This window comes from Mytilus galloprovincialis, chromosome 11 (assembly GCF_965363235.1).
Source record: "Mytilus galloprovincialis chromosome 11, xbMytGall1.hap1.1, whole genome shotgun sequence".
In the NCBI taxonomy this organism is placed as follows: Eukaryota; Metazoa; Mollusca; class Bivalvia; order Mytilida; family Mytilidae; genus Mytilus; species Mytilus galloprovincialis.
In genome coordinates this window covers 81,753,604-81,760,841 of record NC_134848.1, presented here as the reverse complement: position 1 = coordinate 81,760,841, position 7,238 = coordinate 81,753,604, and the positions used below count along the sequence as shown (strand labels likewise).

General features: G+C 35.2%; 1 long non-coding RNA gene across 1 annotated transcript; it reads right to left on the bottom strand.

Moving 5' to 3' along the window:
* Window positions 1-1,781: 1,781 nt before the first annotated feature.
* Window positions 1,782-4,198, bottom strand: LOC143051432 (uncharacterized). The gene is made up of 3 exons (XR_012970768.1): window positions 3,902-4,198; window positions 3,066-3,367; window positions 1,782-1,859 (listed from the first exon to the last, which is right to left on the bottom strand). It is a non-coding gene; the product is annotated as an uncharacterized LOC143051432 (long non-coding RNA).
* Window positions 4,199-7,238: the final 3,040 nt, after the last annotated feature.

Sequence of the window (7,238 nt, the reverse complement as noted above, 5' to 3'; positions counted from 1 at the left end):
TCGGGTGTCAATTTGTTTAGGTGATGCAAATGTCCGCCATTAATCAAGGCACATTGAGCATTTTCCAGATGCATCACGGGTAATCACACAAAATCTCGCGCTGCATAAGACATTATACTACAGTCTATGCAAAAGTTCACGAGATTCCAATCCTTCTTACTATACAAATCCTTGATCTTTCTAAAGAGTTGACTACTATTCTTTCTACAGTAAAAGATGACCTTAAAAAAATGTGACGAGATATATTCAATCAATGGTGTCAATCAGATATGGATTTTGAAAAATTCAAAAGAGCTCCTGTTAAATCTTGGATCACGGTTTCAGCTATATTGCAGCATCATTTGCACCTTTGATAATGATAACCTTTACATGTACACTACTATTCTCCATGCTCAATTGAAAGATCGACTACACAATCTCGTTGAACAGAGATATTGCTATATAAATGGGAATTGCAGACATAAATTTCTTTATTTTGAGTTATATTAATTCTTATGTTGTGACAAACTGTATCGGTCTATCAGAAAAAAAAATTAAGATGATATTATCAAAATGCTGGACTTTATAATCAACAGTATATTTATACATGTTATATGGTATAGTTTTGGAAACATATAAATGGTATGCCAATGTATACTAACTATGCAACCGTAATGTCCGACTTGTTTTTATACTCGTATGGCGCAGACTTCACTCAAAACCTTCTTGGATACAAAACAAAAGCACCTTGCATATTTCTTTTATTTATTTATTTTTAGATATACTAATTATGTCTGATTACTGAATAACCGTATTTCAGTCAGTATTTGCATCTCATATTTCAGAGTGAACTTGAAATTAAGGATTCTCAATATTGACACAGATTGACGACATCAAACTAAAATCTATGACAAACGGGATGATTTCAACTTCCGTAATATCATATCCTTATTCTCAGTGGTAACATACTCTCTGCTCTGTCGTGTGGTACTTACATATCTCGATTGATACGATATGCTGACGTATGTTCCCACTATACATACATCAATTTAAGGAGTGTGCTCTTTCGAAACTGCTCCAAAAGAGTTATAAGGGGGAATTATTCGATGTGACACTCCGTAAATTGTATGAATACCATGACAATGGTTGATCTCTACGAAGTGTCTTAACTAACTATTTTTACTGCGTCTTAGATTGTTGTTTAACACCTACAAAAGTATGTTGTTTGTCTGCAAAGAACAAAACGTGACCTATTCCCGAATATGGTTTGCATGTTGTATTAACTATTATATTGTATACTTGTTCATTTCTCTGTGATGAGTGTTTTTTTTTTCGTGAGTTTGTGCTGTATTTCTGTCTCGTATATATTTCCTTAAAAGCTATAAAACCAACATTTTATTATATAAATTGTCAGGAATATGGCAAGTTTTATCTATTAGTTTGATTTTATGTAAGTTGGCATTTGCTTTATTGTATATTCAGTTTCCCTCTTAAAGGTGATGTGCTTCCTTTGGTTTCTGATTGCCTCTATAGATACTAAAAGTTATCAAGGACTCTAAATAATGTTTTATTCCGTAAGTTTGTGCTTTTTGTGATCTTCACTTCCTTGTGGGCTTTAATCAATTCTGTCAAAGGAGTATACAATTATACAAGAACATTTATGTGTAATTCAAATGGCAAAGAGACACATGTAAACGATGTATTCGTGTTAGCAACAGTAAACATTAAGAGATATAAGAGGTAAAATAAACAGAAAAAATGTCATGATAAAAGCATATCCAAATAAAGAAAAACAAATAATATCAAATGCAGATTATTTAATTCGTACTATCAAAAATAATATTCGTTATCTGTCTGTTCGTTCTATGGCTTCTTTATGTCTACAATAAAAAAAAAAGTATATAATAAGATGTGTCTACAATAGAAAAATAATAACTTTAAGACCTAAATCAATGTTCCAAATACTTTTGGACTATTTCTAAATTCTTTAGAATATGTTAATTTGACACAAGTATGATCTCACCAATTTTATTGGAAATGATTGTTTATGACCACGGTTGTACTGCTGTTCAACATGTTTCACGCAATTTTCACTTAAATCTTTGGCTGACAGCTTTCATTACGTCTTAATTCATGACTAACTTTTTACCGACAAATCTCAATCTCTATGAATTAGACTGATATAGTTTTTGTTGTATTGTGTGCTGTTGCTTTTGATGGCAAATTGATTTGTACGTTTGTTTATCTGTAATTATCGTCACGTTGAATATTTCGTTGATTTCAAGCACAAAAACTGAGACCTGCTTCAAAAGTTCCTCGATACGAGAAAGTTTCATCAAAATGTCAACGTTTACAGAACAATTAGGACCACGTGGTTACCGAGGTTTATTTTGTCCAATCAGTCTTTCTAGTAGAAAGAGACTGTCACTGATATGATATCAGTTCTACAGTTAAATTATAATTTTCTTTATCAAGATAGAGAATAAAACACATCAAATACAATTGAATGAAAAATAAATCATAAGTTAGAAACTCTATCAAGAAGAATAATTTTATAAATTGTTTGCTTCTTTGAAGACTTTTTCTTGGGGGAGGGGGTATGCCATCATATGGTGCAGATTGGTAGCTATCACGTGTTTGATTAATGTAAAAACATGTTTGTTCCTGTTCTGATCTATAAAACAATTAAGATGTTTGAACTTCAAATGCTTACAAGGTAACCCAATGTTTAGTTACTGATTCACATGCATTCTCACATGTGAACGTTTGAAAGTAAGATAGTTATCAATATGGTTAATAAAACAACTCTGATGCTACTCTTTATGCATGCAAATTTGTAAATTCAAATAGCAGTTATTTGCTAAAATGCAGTAATCTGAGAATATCCATTTCATCTCTGTCTGTGTATGTTAAAACGCTTGCTTATTTGAATTTCCTACCACACCAACGTTTTCTAAATTCAGTTTTGTATGCCTTACATTCCTTATAGATGATTTATGATTTTAATACATAGATGCACCAGCAGACCAGTATCAAAATCAGCAACAATTCAGATCAGAACACGCCTAACGTTTAAGTATTCTTACCTGTCATATCGAAGCACCTTTTGGTGGAAGTCTACCTCGTCCCATACCGGGATACGTAGAGTAACTCATTTGAGGGTCTTGTTGGTAAGGCAAAGTTCCACCGTACATAGATCCTGGGTAACTTTGAGGGTACTGAGAGTAAGATGATCCTCCATAACCACGGTACATTGATGATGTTTGATAATTTCTTAAATATTTACAACATGTTCTCCAGTATCTGGGGTTAAATGGCACCGTACATGTGTATCTGAAAGTCCATTCACTATAACGACAGCGCCGACGACAAGAACACCATATTCGTCCTAAAATAAACAGAAACTGATTTAAGAAAGGTAATAATGAAAGTAATGAATATTTGTTTCCAAATACACATTATTATATTACAAGTGTCATATATACTGTTTAAATGTAGCGAGTACATATTTCAGGTTAATTATTCACTTCGAATAGCTTTTTAATTTTATACGAGGTGCTTATTTCGCTTTTTAAAAAACAACGTGCTATGATTCTCCGTATATCTATACTTAACGCAGATTTAGAGATTTACATAGTGATGACTGGAAGAATTTACCTCCGACGTAAATTACATATGTGCAAACACTATAAAACAACTGAAAATAAAAACAAAATCTGCATTTTTTCATAAATGATCTTGGCGCATGCACATCAGTCAAATAGCTGAAGATTATTTCGTTACGTTTACGCTCTTAATTCGGATAATATCATATCCAAATTCAGATTTCCGGTTGATGCTGTTACATTTGTTATTCTTTTGCATTTTTCGCACGTTCATTGTGGCATGTCAAATTTTTGTTTAGAGGAAAAACGATACATACCAGAGCTTGAGCCGTAGCTGGAGCCATACCCTTGACTTAGGCCGCCTGTATAGTCCTCATTAGGATACATGCCACCTCCGTCTTGATTACCACCAATACCCATTGGTTGTCCCATGCGACTAAAGTACTCAGGTGTGGTACCTTGACTGAATGGTATGACTGCAACAACAAACAAAATAAGAAGAGTTGGAAGTCCCATTTTGATGGCTACGTACAGTGACTTGTTGATAACCCGAGTGAATGTTTGGTCAGGTGTACCGTGCTTGGTCTACTAGTAACGGTATATATACCCCAAACTACTCAACTTGATGAAGAACAGGCGTGTAAGTGGCCATTGTATACAGTAATTTTGATGGAAATTGTCTCTGATCTGCTTGATTGATTAACCTACTTTAACGAATTGAGGTTGACCAAATTTGATGTTAATCAAGATATGTACATATGTATATGTGCAAAAACAATTTTCGATATAAAGAATCAAAGGGATGTGAAACTATTGCTAAATACAGTGTTAATTTGAAATATAACATAACTTGATTTGAACATGAATTGTATGTTTTTCGTTGTTATTACTCAGTCATGTATAATGTTGATAGATTTGAAAGTCGACATATTTACTATGGTTTAACTTGTGTAGATAAGATAGATTTGTTTACATTATCACTGTGGTCCATTGTTGTGTTATGATTCGTATTTCGCAGAGGAAATAGCTATCATTGACCCTTAATCATATACTGCCTAATTTTATCTATATATCGACTGAAATTTATGTGTGTAATTGATGATGTTGTATTGGTTCAATTTTAATTTTGATATAAAGCGCCAAATGTAACGTTACATGTATCTGTTCTGGTGTATATATAACTTGTGTATGACGTCACACTTTAAAACGATTTTGTATATAACAAAACGGAACGCATGGTCCTATTTGGAGCCCCCCTCAAAGAACCTCAACCAGAAAGCAGTATCTCTTAAATTATTATAAGAGTACTTGGTGATACTATTGAAAAGACTTGATAACTAACCAAGTCTTTATTTCACACTCCTGGCGTACTGTTTGCTCTGGTAAATCGCTAACAATGCACAGAGGATGATGATTATAAGAAATTAGTATTCCAAGTAACATTTCATGCATCAAGCATTTTTTTGTCAAGGAGGCAGAACAAAAGAAATCAGTGGTACAAGTCGAGTAAGCAAAGCATAAGAAATCAGTGGTACAAGTCGAGTAGGCAGAGTATAAGAAATCAGTGGTACAAGTCAAGTAGGCAGAGCATAAGAAATCAGTGGTACAAGTCGAGTAGGCAGAGCATAAGAAATCAGTGGTACAAGTCGAGTAGGCAGAGTATAAGAAATCAGTGGTACAAGTCGAGTAGGCAGAGTATAAGAAATCAGTGGTACAAGTCGAGTAGGCAGAGCATAAGAAATCAGTGGTACAAGTCGAGTAGGCAGAGTATAAGAAATCAGTGGTACAAGTCGAGTAGGCAGAGCATAAGAAATCAGTGGTACAAGTCGAGTAGGCAGAGCAGAAGAAATCAGTGGTACAAGTCGAGTAGGCAGCGTATAAGAAATCAGTGGTACAAGTCGAGTAGGCAGAGCATAAGAAATCAGTGGTACAAGTCGAGTAGGCAGAGCATAAGAAATCAGTGGTACAAGTCGAGTAGGCAGAATATAAGAAATCAGTGGTACAAGTCGAGTAGGCAGAGCATAAGAAATCAGTGGTACAAGTCGAGTAGGCACAGTATAAGAAATCAGTGGTACAAGTCGAGTAGGCAGAGTATAAAAAATCAGTGGTACAAGTCGAGTAAGCAGAGCATAAGAAATCAGTGGTACAAGTCGAGTAGGCAGAGTATAAGAAATCAGTTGTAAAAGTCGAGTAGGCAGAGCACAAGAAATCAGTGGTACAAGTCGAGTAGGCAGATTATAAGAAATCAGTGGGACAAGTCGAGTAGGCAGAGCATAAGAAATCAGTGGTACAAGTCGAGTAGGCAGAGCAGAAGAAATCAGTGGTACATGTCGAGTAGGAGAGCAGAAGAAATCAGTGGTACAAGTCGAGTAGGCAGAGCAGAAGAAATCAGTGGTACAAGTCGAGTAGACACAGTATAAGAAATCAGTGGTACAAGTCGGGTAGGCAAAGTATTAGAAATCAGTGGTACAAGTCGAGTAAGCAGAGTATAAGAAATCAGTGGTACAAGTCGAGTAGGCAGAGTATAAGAAATCAGTAGTACAAGTCGAGTAGGCAGAGTATTAGAAATCAGTGGTACAAGTCAAGTAGGCAGAGCATAAGAAATCAGTGGTACAAGTCGAGTAGGCAGAGTATAAGAAATCAGTAGTACAAGTCGAGTAGGCAGAGCATAAGAAATCAGTGGTACAAGTCGAGTAGGCAGAGCATAAGAAATCAGTGGTACAAGTCGAGTAGGCAGAGTATAAGAAATCAGTGGTACAAGTCGAGTAGGCAGAGTATTAGAAATCAGTAATACAAGTCGAGTAGGCAGAGTATAAGAAATCAGTGGTACAAGTCGAGTAGGTAGAGTATAAAAAATCAGTGGTACAAGTCGAGTAGGCAGAGCATAAGAAATCAGTGGTACAAGTCGAGTAGGCAGAGCATAAGAAATCAGTGGTACAAGTCGAGTAGGCAGAGCATAAGAAATCAGTGGTACAAGTCGAGTAGGCAGAGTATAAGAAATCAGTGGTACAAGTCGAGTAGGCAGAGCATAAGAAATCAGTGGTACAAGTCGAGTAGGCAGAGTATAAGAAATCAGTGGTACAAGTCGAGTAGGCAGAGCATAAGAAATCAGTGGTACAAGTCGAGTAGGCAGAGCAGAAGAAATCAGTGGTACAAGTCGAGTAGGCACAGTATAAGAAATCAGTGGTACAAGTCGAGTATTGAATATTTGAATTTTGAATACAACAAACGTTACTGGAAGGATCATAACAGTAACCGTTATGAAGAGCAGTGATACAATACAAATTAAATAGCTATTTAGGAAATGACCATTGGAATAGATTCCTAGGACCAAGACACATATTGATATTTCGAATTCTTCTAAAATGCGTCCTACAAAACAAGAAGACAAAATGTGTAACGAACTAGGCACTCACATAGAAAATTGGGATTTCATTTATAGGTTACCCTTTTGTTGCACTAAAAACAACAAATTTAATATGTTCCAGGTTAAGATTTTACATAGAACTCTCGCTACAAATTCATTATTTCAGAAATATGGGTTAAAAGAAACTAACTCATGTAGTTTATGTAATGAAACTAAAGAAACTATAAGTCACCTTTTCTGGGAATGTACCGTAGTTAGAAACTTGTGGTTAGAAATTGCAACACGTC